The following is a 13,699-nucleotide window of genomic DNA, read 5'->3' on the forward strand; positions in this document are numbered from 1 at the left end:
AAGTTTTACAGTTTTTCAATTCACTAGGGAGTGAGTTCCATAGACTAGGTCCCTTAATTTGCATAGAGTGTTTACACAGATTAAGTTTGACCCTGGGGATATCAAAGAGATATTTATTTCTGGTGTGGTGATAATGGGTCCTATTACATCTGTCCAGGGAGAGTTTCAGAGCATGGTTTGCATTTAAGAACAGGGTTTTGTAAATGTAGTTGACACAAGAGAATGTGTGGAGGGAGTTAATATTTAGCAAGTTTAGAGATTTAAACAAGGGAGCTGAGTGTTGTCTGAAAGCAGAGTTAGTTATTATTCTGATAGCAGATTTTTGCTGTGTGATGATGGGCTTAAGACATAAGACATCCATCTTTATTTTCAATAAAACACGCTGATTGTAAGGATCTTTTTTCACTTTGTATATCCATTGTATTATTAGAATGAGGAAAAGAGACTAACTTTGAATTATCAACGGTGAAATGAATAGCATTGGCAGCAGGTTTAGTATGCAGATAGTACATCCCCGTCTTTAATCCCTGTAAAAGAAAATTGAATGGTTAATATTGATATATACTTTATACATTATAAGTTTAAACTAATACATAAGTCTGATAACATTATTATATCAAAATGGTAAACTTACCAATTTCCAGGCATAAAAATGCATCGATGTCAGTTTTCCATAATTGGGTTCTGCAATGTAGATGTTCAGAGACTGACTTTGATCAATGAAGGCACCACGATCTGCGGCCATCTGAATGATAACTTTCTGGGGGATCTCCCATACTGTTTTGTACAGTGCTTTAACATCGATAGGAATATTTTTAATTCCCTGAAATAGTTGAATTATATTTATTGATGATGAAATAGGGGATTTCTATCCCAATTGGTTTAAATTATATATTGACTTCTGCAAATTACAAAAAAATATACTTATATATTGTATGATAGCTTTAGTTGGTCACTGGTAAACTTTAAAAGACTTACCTGAATAGACCCATTTTTAGCAATTATCTCATTTTTTAATTTCCGAATCCCACAATCCAAGTTCTGTTAAGTCTTTCAAGAGATGGTGGTTCACAATCTGTAAGTAAAGAAACTATGTACCTTCCCATTGGAACTGGATGGAATGACATAAGAGTTATATTAGAGAAATGCCTTTAAATACAATGAGACGGAATAAGGCACTAACTTGAAATTCTCCTTAGAGAACTTGATGAGAATAAATATTAGAAGTATATGCTTCAATGGCTTCATTATTTCCAAGGATTTTGGCAGTGGATGCAGTAGGCATGGGAGCAAGTAGCAGAGAGTTTCTGATACCATATTTTACAACTTTAGCTTTCAGAATAGCCCAATTATGAAGATTTGTCGGTGTTACATTCCACGTGTCATACTGGAAAATCTGTTAAAAAAAATATTTACAATAAGTTATTGTCTATCTCAACCAAGGTAGTAAAAAATATAAAAGTGTAACTAAAAATTTAAGATAAACTTACCCCTCTACTGACAGGAGATCCTTCATATGTTTCATAGGGACCCTCCTTCTTTGCAAGTTCACAGCTTGCTTCCATAGCTCCATAGTAAATTTTTTCAAATATTTGCTTATTTAATTGCATTGCTTCTCCAGAATCAAAAGGATACCTACAAAGAGGAACCAATTTATTATATATAAAATTCTTCCATAGTAAATAATTTCACAGAAGAAACAAATTATTAGATGAAATAGACTGGCGGGGTATAATAAACATTGAAGAAACTATTGAAATACCTCATAAGGATAAAAGCATCTGCCAGTCCTTGAACTCCAATGCCAATAGGACGATGGCGCATATTAGACCGTTCAGCTTCTTCTACAGGATAGCAGGTTACATCAATTACCTTATTCAAATTTCTGGTAACCACCTATAAATGAAAACAAAACCCATATTAGAACACTAAATGATTGTAAAATAGTTGTGAATACTTGAGGCAGAGAATGCTAGTTGTTAATGGAGAATACACAAACATGAATCCTCAATGAAGGTAAGAGATATACATGCGGTAAAAAAGTATTTTCAGCAAATTACAACATGTCTCTAAGAACTGATTAAATTCATATAAGTGGAGGTTCAACTATAATTTATTCCCATAAAAAATACATCTAAATCATTTTAATTTCTTTTCATAATACAATAAATCATACCTTAGTAATTTCCTTCAGCTTTTCAAAATTATAAGTTTTATCTGGGTTAACAAACATGTTGAGAGCAATGGATGCTAAGTTACACACAGCAATCTGAAAAAATTAGATATTAAAAGTTGCTAGTTAAAGTGTATTCAATACTCGTAACCTCCATTCAATCAATTTGTCTTTTCAATTCAATACTTTTCTTGTATTTTAACCTTTTTAAACTATACCTCATCTGGTGACGAATATTCCACAATTTCTGTGCACAAATTTGAACATTTAATTGTTCCAAGATTCTATTGATTGCTCTTGCTGTTACAAGCATCCATATTAAGCATGTATGGAGTTCCAGTTTTCCCCTACACGAAAAATACAGAAAAACCTCAAAATCAATAAAAAGAAAATATAAAAATATTAATACATAAAACTGAATATCCCCAAAATTCGTAAAAAAATATAAAACATTAATAGAAAAAAAACTTAAGTTTTAAGTACCTGTGACTGAATTATAGCATACCACAGCTGCCATGCTTTCACTTTTCGGTGGAAACGACCTTCACCCTCATACTTGGAATAAAGTTTCTGAAACTCTGTACCTGTAAGTTATATGGTATAATGTTAATAAAACTTAAAACTGGTTTTTACAGTCTGACGGTAAAGCGTTGGTGTTCGGCTGTTTCAAAAGCTAGGGGCAGGACCTCGTCACATAATAAAAAAAAAAAGAGAAAAGTTGGTCCTTTTGTCTGTGGTAAGGTAATGGGAAGACACACAAAACACAAGTATATAAACAATGAAATTTTAATTACTCTAGAAAAACAAAACATGAATAAAGGAAATCTCATAAAAATATGCAGGATAAGTCAACAAACAAAATAACATGAATAATCACTGGCAAATGAAAAGTTACGCTAAGACAAGTAAGTTACAGTGATAGCAAAATAAAATATGAGTGCTTGAATACTGGCTTCGAGCTGCCACCTCCCTTAGTACACGAAAGCCAAGGCTTAGTCTACCAGCGAGAGATGTCAACTGCATGGAGCACTGAGATATTCTGACGAGACTGGCGCACTGCAGCCCAGACGTCGACTTATGGTGGTGGCGGAGGGCAGGTGCGACGAGACACCAGCCAATCAGCAACAGGCAGGCAGAGGATGAGCAGTTAGCTGGTTACGGCGGTGGCCAGGTGTGCTGGGTACGATTTGCTCTCTGGGTAAAACGTTTGGCGATACTTGGTGAACGTATCTTGTATTTTGACGTAATTATGTAGGGAAGAGCAGGCTCAATCTCTCTTGAAAGAGATTATCGTCACAGCAGGTTATACAAATCCAAACATCTCGAAATTATTAATTTACCCCAAGAATCTTGTAGACCAGGACACTCATGAGGGCACATTAGGCTCCATTCCCCATCCTCTTCCACTTGTTTCATGTAAAGGTCCGGGATTCATAAGGCATAGAAAAGATCACGAGCCCTCTGTTCTTCCTGTTAAGAATGAAGGCCAGACTGTAATTAAGCTATACTAATTTATCAGCCACTCACAATTATTAATATTGTTGATAATTTTTCACTATACATGTTGATAATCTTATTTGAAACTTTTATGTTCTGAATAACATAATAATGATCTTACTTACTTTGCAAGTGTTTTTGCGTAGATCAAGGAAATCAAATATGTCTGGGTGCCAGGGCTCCAAATATATCACAAATGCACCTGGTCTGTTACCCCCTTGATCAACATAACGCGCTAAAAAATTGATGAAATTTATATGCATTTATTCGTTTCTGATTAAATACAATGGATATGGAATTTTTTTTTATCCAAAAACAATTGCTAAATTAAATACCATATATTAAATAAAAATATTGTACCTGTATTGTTATATACCCTTAGCATGGGTATTAAACCGTTGGAAGTACCATTAGTTCCAGCAATATAGCTTCCCTTTGATCTGATACAATGCCCATTCAAACCAATTCCTCCTGCAGATTTTGATATGTGAGCGCACTGTTTTAATGTGTCGTAAATACCTTCAATACTATCCTCCTTCATGGTCAACAAAAAGCAACTAGAAAAAAATATTAATCTTTACTTACTATTTTTGATAACAGAATAATAAATTACCGGATATAAATACCCAGTATATATTCAAAATCCAATAGTATTTAACATGGTAACATAACTGGCCAATAAACACCTGGATAGTTGGGGCTGGCATGTGGCAGCATTAAAAAGTGTCGGGGATGCATGAATAAACCACTTCTCCGATAATAAGTTATAAGCCTCAGTAACTGCATCAATTTTTTTTTTTTTGAGATATATACAAGAGTTGTTACATTCTTGTACAGCCACTAGTATGCGTAGCGTTTCGGGCAGGTCCCTGGAATACGATCCCCTGCCGCGAAGAATCGTTAAATCGCTATCCTATCAATATCATCTCCGTGAATACCAACGGCAGCCCTCATTAACATCTGCTGTGGACGTTCAACGACTTTTCCATCAATCTTCAGCAAATATGAATGTTCCAATGTCTGGGAAATTATTATTTCATGTAAAAAAAAAATATATGACAATATCTACCAGTTAAATGATGTCAATCATTTAACATAAAAACGATTTTTACATTAATATATTAAATATACTAACCTTAAAGCAAAAATAAGTGTATGAAAAGTCTCCATCATAGATTATAGTGGAGTTCAATTTATCAGCATTAGCCATAATGATCCTGTAATATGTTTCACCTATCATTGGAGTTTTCCTTTCAGTTTTATTGTCGGTAATGTTGCGTAAATCTTCTATAACACCTGTATGAATTAATAAAAATCTTTAATTATTGAACCCTTAACCCAACCCTATCCTATCTTCAAAAGACCTTTATCTCCATTATACTAGTGAAACAAAAAAAAACACCACCATATCTCCATTATACTAATGAAACTTAAAATTACCACTAAATGTCTTCTTAGTCTCCTTATGAAGATTAGATACGGCAATCCTTGCGGCTAAAACTCCATAGTCAGTATGTTTTGTTGTCATTGTAGCCGATATTTCAGCTGTATTGTTCATATTTTGGCAAGTTGCGTATTGATTATATTTTTGAGCAAGTTGTGTAAATGCCGCAATTGTATTTGTGTAAATCGTGTATTTATGCTAGTTGTGTATTTTCATATTTGGGGTAGTTATGTATTGTATGTATTTGTGCTAGATATGCATTTGTACAAGTTGTGTAATAATTATGAAAGATGTGTAATATTTGTATAAGTTGTGTATTAATTGCACATGTTGTGTAATTGCATATGGACGAATTGTTTATTTATACCTTTGCGTATTGATTGTCATTGTGCAAGTTGAGTAATTATATAGCAAGTTTTCTTGTATTAATTGTGCAAAGATGTAAAATAATTACACAAACTGTGTAATAATCGTCCATGTTTTATAATAATTTTTGTGATAATAGTGCATTTATGCAAGTTGTGTTTTTAATTTGTTGAAGTGGAACTGGTGCAACTGTATTTGTGTGTGAAAATTGTGTATTTTGTGTAAGCTCTGTAATCTGATAAAATAGATCTCTATGGTGTAAGTGTATTTTGGTTTATGAGACAATGTGTGGGTATTTTGTGAAAATTATGTTTGTGAAATTGGGTAATTTTAGTGAAAACGCATTTTTGATTGTCTAAATGCATAAGACTTTTGATATATTTGTGCAAAATACCGTACTTTGTGTAAAATGTCATACTCTGAGTGTACATGCAATATTGTGTAAATGGTATATTTTTGTATGTAACTGACATATTTTGTATGAAAATGTCATATTTTTTATGTGATGACATATTTTGAGTGTAAATAATATATTTTGTGCATAAATGGTATATTTGGTGTGTAAATGCTGTATTTTCTGTGTGTATGGCATAAATTACATCTGATTAATGGGGAAATGGCAAAAAAACTAGGCTATTCTCTATGAATGCATAGGTTTTGAAGTATGTGTAGGTATGCATGATTGTATTTGCAAGTGTTGGTTTAGAAACAAGTTAGCTGATTTGCGTAGCAAGACTAGGATTTTTTGAGGTGTAGAAATGATTAGCCTATGAATATAGTGGCTAACATCCAGCTGAGTTGCTAGATGGATGAATTGAGGTGCGACATTTGGATATCTATTTGATGGATGTGAGGACAGTTGACTATCCTATGAACACAGCTACTAATCCGCTGTACTGCCAGATGTGTGGTAACTACTTGTGGATTATAGTAGAATATCTAGCTATAGGGTTTAATAATTGCTGTTGTGTATAAAACTAGAATAAGAGCTATTTATTAAAACTATTATTGTAAACTAATACTTTAAGTGGGATCCCTTGGTTGTTTTAAGCATAGGGTGGACATGAATGAGATTGGGTGGAAATATATAGGAGCTGCCTCGTATGGGCCAATAGGACCTCTGAAGTTACCTTTATTCTTATGTTCAGCTCACCTGCTATGCTGCCAGATGTACGATTCTGCTTAAATTGCAGTACGACATTTGGGCTTCTGTTATACTTTTGACCTTATTACTGAATAATGATTACAGTTGTGGATGACTAAAATGTATGTTCTTAAACCTCTGATTAGGTTAGGTGGGGATGGATAGTCTAGTCATTTTTGAATAATAACATCAAATACTCACGCCAGTAGGACGCCAAAGGTCGCATTGGTTGTCTGGTGACGTCATACATAGTTATAACTGTTACTGTTAATAACTGTTCTGTAGAATGTATTTGTTTGTTATAAATAATATGTTAGGTTAGGTTAGGTTAGGAAGGTTTGATCGGGTTTATGAATAACAGAAAATATAAGCAATGAGCGAAAATACGAGCTATTGTAGCTGAATATCAACTCTGATGAAGCACATAGTATAGGTGAGGTATTAAGCTAGATTAAGAGTTCACACTTATGTGTGAACCTCCTGGGATCCGCATTTAGCCCGTTGACGCCTCGCGCCACATTAGGGATGATGACGTCACAAAAGGCGGTAACTGCAGAAGGCTTTATTTCAAAATATGAGAGGCTTGCTTTTACTGAATGAGTTTTTTTATTTTATTTGTTAAATGCTACAGTATGGTGTGGGAGGTATGTTTTTGGGCGAATGTGAGATGTGCATAAGGGTAGGGTCACTACCGAACTCGCATTGAAATCACCAATGCCCAGGGCTCTGTTTTTTTCATATATACGACTGATAGCAGTTTATTTTTTTGCCCTATGTATAATAAACGATCCTTCAAGAAAGATGGTCAAAGCTCAAATTACATTCTCTAGAACGATGACGAAGAAGAAATAGGGGTGACATGATAGACGTGTGACTGAATGGTCATAGCAAAGGGGAATATTAATGACCCATTATTCGTATCAACATGAATCAGAACAGGAATGAATTGGATTGGTTTTTTTTTTTTTAGATTTAGGAAAATACCTGGGTAAATATAGGTAACAGGGGAAGAACTCGAAAAATACACAAATAACTTCTTGCAGTGCTGCTCCCCTTTTGTTTCATGCAATGACCGATGGTTGGAAGTAAATAGGAAATTTAAAATAGTCTAGGGTTGATGGTATTTTACATTAGGTTTCAGGGTTACTGTTTTTTGCCCTATGCATAATAAACGATCCTTCAAGAAAGATTGTCATAGCTCAAATTACATTCTCTAGAACGACGACGAAGAAGAAGAAATAGGGGTGACATGATAGAGGTGTGACTGAATGGTCATACTAAAGGGGAATATTTATAACCTATTATACGTATCAACATGAAACAGAATAGGAATGAATTGGATAAGTTTTATATTTAGGAAAAAGACCTGGGTAAATACAGGCAGCAGGGGACGAACTTGAAAATACACACATAACTTCTTGCAGTGCTGAAGTTATGTTCTTCCCTCACATACATGATCCCCTTTGATAAATGTAATGGGCGATGGTTGGAAGTAAATATGAAATTAAAAATAGACTAGGGATGATGGTATTTTATATTAGGTTTCAAGGTTACTGTTGTATCGCAAAACACACGACTCATAGACCGGCCTCGAACATGCCGGTGCAGGAACGCTGAGCGGCTAGCTGGTGACGTCATTGACCATTAGCAATGTCTGTGCAGGGTCACTAAGCCAACGAAATTTGGGGATGCCAGGGACCGGCTTTTTAATCCTACCCCCAGGCAAATTGTGATGCTACGACTGGCATAGGAACAAAAAATTCACAAAAACCCATCATGCTACGACCGGCATAGGGAAAAAAAACAGGAAAACCCCCAGATGCTACGACCGACATAGGGAAAAAAATAGGAAAAACCCATGAAGCTACGACCGTGCGTTTTGGTTTTTTCCAAAGCCGGTCGTAGCCATCAAAAACCCCTGATGCTACGACCGGCTTTGGAAAAAAACAAAACGCACGGTCGTAGTCATCAATCCTACTACTCGCAGGCCCTCACCCTTCAAGGGTTGTGGAGGGCATGCAGGCTCGGACCCTTCAGGGGTTGTGGTGGGCTCAAAGGCCCTCACCCTACAGGGGTTGTGGTAGGGACGCAGGCCCGGACTCAATAGGGGTTGTGATGGGCACGCATGCCAACACCCTACAGGGGTTGTGATAGGCACGCAGGCCCGGACCCTATAGGGGTTGTGATGGGCATGCATGCCCACACCCTACAGGGGTTGTGGTGGGCACACAGGCCCGGACCCTATAGGGGTTGTGATGGACACGCAGGCCCGGACCCTATAGGGGTTGTGGTGGGCTCGCAAGTCCGGACCCTTTAAAGGTTTTGGTGGGCACACAGGCCCTCACCCTACAGGGGTTGTTGTGGGCACGCAGGCCCGACCCTATAGGTGATGTGGTGGGCACGCAGGCCCGGACCCTATAGGGTTTGTGGTAGGCACGCAGGCATTCACCTTACAGGTGTTGTGGTGGGCACGCAGACCCTCACCCTACAGGGGTTGTGGTGGGCGAGCAGGCCCGGACTGTATAGGGATTGTCGTAGGAACGCAGCCCCGGACCCTATTGGGGTTGTGGTGGGCACGCAGGCCCTCACCCTATTGGAGTTGTGGTGGGCACGCAGACACTCACCCTACAGGGGTTGTGGTGGGCAGGTAGGCCCTGACCCTACAGGTATTGTGGTGGGCACGCAGGCCCTCACCCTACAGGGGTTGTGGTGGGCATGCAGGCCAGGAACCTACAGGGGTTGTGGTTGGCATGCAGACCCTCACTATACAGGGGTTGTGGTGGGCACGCAGACCCTCACCCTACAGGGGTTGTGGTGGGCAGGCAGGCCCTCACCCTACAGGGGATGAGGTGGGCACGCATTCCCGGACCCTACAGGGGTTGTGGTGGGCACGCAGGCCCTCACCCTTCAGAGGTGGTGGTGGACACACAGGCTCTGAACCTACAGGGGTTGTGGTGGGAACGCAGACCCTCACCTTTCAGGGGTTGTAGAGGGCCCGCAGAACCTCACCCTTCAGGGGTTGTGGTGGGCACGCAGGCCCTCACCCTACAGGGGTTGCGGTGGGCACGCATTCTGGACTCTACAGGGGTTGTGGTGGGCACGCAGACCCTCAACCTTCAGGGGTTGTGGTAGGGACGCAGGCCCGGACTCAATAGGGGTTGTGATGGGCACGCAGGCCCACACCCAACATGGGTTGTGATAGGCACGCACCCTATAGGGGCTGTGATGGGCATGCAGGCCCACACCCTACAGGGGTTGTGGTGGGCACACAGGCCCGGACCCTATAGGGGTTGTGATGGACACGCAGGCCCGGACCCTACAGGGGTTGTGGTGGGCAGGCAGGCCCTCACCCTACAGGGGATGAGGTGGGCACGCATTCCCGGACCCTACAGGGGTTGTGGTGGGCACGCAGGCCCTCACCCTTCAGAGGTGGTGGTGGACACACAGGCTCTGAACCTACAGGGGTTGTGGTGGGAACGCAGACCCTCACCTTTCAGGGGTTGTAGAGGGCCCGCAGAACCTCACCCTTCAGGGGTTGTGGTGGGCCAGCAGACCCTCACCCTACAGGGGTTGCGGTGGGCACGCATTCTGGACTCTACAGGGGTTGTGGTGGGCACGCAGACCCTCAACCTTCTGGGGTTGTGGTGGGCCCGCAGACCCTCACCCTTCAGGGGTTGTGGTAGAGACGCAGGCCCGGACTCAATAGGGGTTGTGATGGGCACGCAGGCCCACACCCAACAGGGGTTGTGATAGGCACGCACCCTATAGGGGCTGTGATGGGCATGCAGGCCCACACCCTACAGGGGTTGTGGTGGGCACACAGGCCCGGACCCTATAGGGGTTGTGATGGACACGCAGGCCCGGACCCTACAGAGGTTGTGGTGGGCACGTAGGCCGGACCCTATAGGGGATGTGGTGGGTACGGAGGCCCGGACCCTACAGGGGTTGTGGTGGGCACGCAGGCCCTCATCCAACAGGGGTTTTGGTAGGCACGCAGGCCCGGACCCTATAGGGGTTGTGGTGGGCTCGCAAGCCCGGACCCTTTAAAGGTTTTGGTGGGCACACAGGCCCTCACCCTACAGGGGTTGTTGTGGGCATGCAGGCCCGACCCTATAGGTGATGTGGTGGGCACGCAGGCCCGGACCCTATAGGGGTTCTGGTAGGCACGCAGGCATTCACCCTACAGGTGTTGTGGTGGGCACGCAGACCCTCACCCTACAGGGGTTGTGGTGGGCGAGCAGGCCCGGACTGGTTGATACCTGGTTGATGGGGTTCTGGGAGTTCTTCTACTCCCCAAGCCCGGCCCGAGGCCAGGCTTGACTTGTGAGAGTTTGGTCCACCAGGCTGTTGCTTGGAGCGGCCCGCAGGCCCACATACCCACCACAGCCCGGTTGGTCCGGCACTCCTTGGAGGAATAAATCTAGTTTCCTCTTGAAAATGTCCACGGTTGTTCCGGCAATATTTCTTATGCTTGCTGGGAGGACGTTGAACAACCGCGGACCTCTGATGTTTATACAGTGTTCTCTGATTGTGCCTATGGCACTTCTGCTCTTCACTGGTTCTATTCTACATTTTCTTCCATATCGTACATATCGACTGTATAGGGATTGTCGTAGGAACGCAGCCCCGGACCCCATTGGGGTTGTGGTGGGCACGCAGGCCCTCACCCTATTGGAGTTGTGGTGGGCACGCAGACACTCACCCTACAGGGGTTGTGGTGGGCAGGCAGGCCCTCACCCTACAGGTATTGTGGTGGGCACGCAGGCCCTCACCCTACAGGGGTTGTGGTGGGCACGCAGGCCCTGACCCTACAGGGGTTGTGGTGGGCACACAAGCCAGGAACCTACAGGGGTTGTGGTTGGCATGCAGACCCTCACTATACAGGGGTTGTGGTGGGCACGCAGACCCTCACCCTACAGGGGTTGTGGTGGGCAGGCAGGCCCTCACCCTACAGGGGATGAGGTGGGCACGCATTCCCGGACCCTACAGGGGTTGTGGTGGGCACGCTGGCTCGGACCCTTCAGAGGTTGTGGTGGGCACACAGGCTCCGAACCTACAGGGGTTGTGGTTGGAACGCAGACCCTCACCTTTTAGGGGTTGTAGAGGGCACGCAGAACCTCACCCTTCAGGGGTTGTGGTGGGCACGCAGACCCTCACCCTTCAGGGGTTGTGGTGGGCACGCAGGCCCTCACCCTACAGGGGTTGTTGTGGGCACGCATTCCGGACTCTACAGGGGTTGTGGTGGGCACGCAGACCCTCAACCTTCAGGGGTTGTGGTGGGCCCGCAGACCCTCACCCTTCAGGGGTTGTGGTGGGCACGTAGGCTCAGACCCTACAGGGGGTTGTGGTGGGCACGCAGGCCGGGACCCTACAGGTGTTGTGGTGGGCACGTAGACCCTCACCCTACAGGGGTTGTGAAGGCCACGCAGACCCTCACAAGACAGGGGTTGTGGTGAGCACGTAGGCCCGGACCCTACAGGGGTTGTGGTGGGCATGCATGCCCTCACCCTACAGGGGATGTGATGGGCACGCAGGCCAGGACCATATAGGGGTTGTGGGGGGCACGCAGGCCATCACCCTAAAGGGTTGTGATGGGCACGCCGGCCCGGACCCTAAATGGGTTGTGGTGGGCACATAGTCCCAGACCCAACAGGGGTAGTGATTGGCACGCAGGCCCGGACCCTATAGGGGTTGTGATAGGCACGCAGGCATTCACCCTACAGGTGTTGTGGTGAGCACGCAGACCCTCACCCTACAGGGGTTGTGGTGGGCGAGCAGGCACGGACCGTATAGTGATTGTCGTGGGAACGCAGCCCCAGACCCTATTGGGGTTGTGGTGGGCACGCAGGCCCTCACCCTACTGGAGTTGTGGTGGGCACGCAGACCCTCACCCTACTGGAGTTGTGGTGGGCACGCAGGCCCTCACCCTACTGGAGTTGTGGTGGGCACGCAGGCCCTCAACCTACAGGGGTTGTGGTGGGCGAGCAGGCCCGGACTGTATAGGGATTGTCGTAGGAACGCAGCCCCGGACCCTATTGGGGTTGTGGTGGGCACGCAGGCCCTCACCCTATTGGAGTTGTGGTGGGCACGCAGACACTCACCCTACAGGGGTTGTGGTGGGCAGGTAGGCCCTGACCCTACAGGTATTGTGGTGGGCACGCAGGCCCTCACCCTACAGGGGTTGTGGTGGGCATGCAGGCCAGGAACCTACAGGGGTTGTGGTTGGCATGCAGACCCTCACTATACAGGGGTTGTGGTGGGCACGCAGACCCTCACCCTACAGGGGTTGTGGTGGGCAGGCAGGCCCTCACCCTACAGGGGATGAGGTGGGCACGCATTCCCGGACCCTACAGGGGTTGTGGTGGGCACGCAGGCCCTCACCCTTCAGAGGTGGTGGTGGACACACAGGCTCTGAACCTACAGGGGTTGTGGTGGGAACGCAGACCCTCACCTTTCAGGGGTTGTAGAGGGCCCGCAGAACCTCACCCTTCAGGGGTTGTGGTGGGCACGCAGGCCCTCACCCTACAGGGGTTGCGGTGGGCACGCATTCTGGACTCTACAGGGGTTGTGGTGGGCACGCAGACCCTCAACCTTCAGGGGTTGTGGTAGGGACGCAGGCCCGGACTCAATAGGGGTTGTGATGGGCACGCAGGCCCACACCCAACAGGGGTTGTGATAGGCACGCACCCTATAGGGGCTGTGATGGGCATGCAGGCCCACACCCTACAGGGGTTGTGGTGGGCACACAGGCCCGGACCCTATAGGGGTTGTGATGGACACGCAGGCCCGGACCCTACAGGGGTTGTGGTGGGCAGGCAGGCCCTCACCCTACAGGGGATGAGGTGGGCACGCATTCCCGGACCCTACAGGGGTTGTGGTGGGCACGCAGGCCCTCACCCTTCAGAGGTGGTGGTGGACACACAGGCTCTGAACCTACAGGGGTTGTGGTGGGAACGCAGACCCTCACCTTTCAGGGGTTGTAGAGGGCCCGCAGAACCTCACCCTTCAGGGGTTGTGGTGGGCCAGCAGACCCTCACCCTACAGGGGTTGCGGTGGGCACGCATTCTGGACTCTA

The 13,699-nt window shown here is 45.1% G+C and overlaps 1 pseudogene; it reads right to left on the reverse strand.

Moving 5' to 3' along the window:
• Positions 1-341: 341 nt before the first annotated feature.
• LOC123752645 (ribonucleoside-diphosphate reductase large subunit-like) lies at positions 342-5,228 on the reverse strand (annotated as a pseudogene).
• Between the last annotated feature and the right edge of the window lie 8,471 nt (positions 5,229-13,699).

The sequence above is a fragment of the Procambarus clarkii genome, chromosome 19, assembly GCF_040958095.1.
Source record: "Procambarus clarkii isolate CNS0578487 chromosome 19, FALCON_Pclarkii_2.0, whole genome shotgun sequence".
NCBI lineage: Eukaryota > Metazoa > Arthropoda > Malacostraca > Decapoda > Cambaridae > Procambarus > Procambarus clarkii.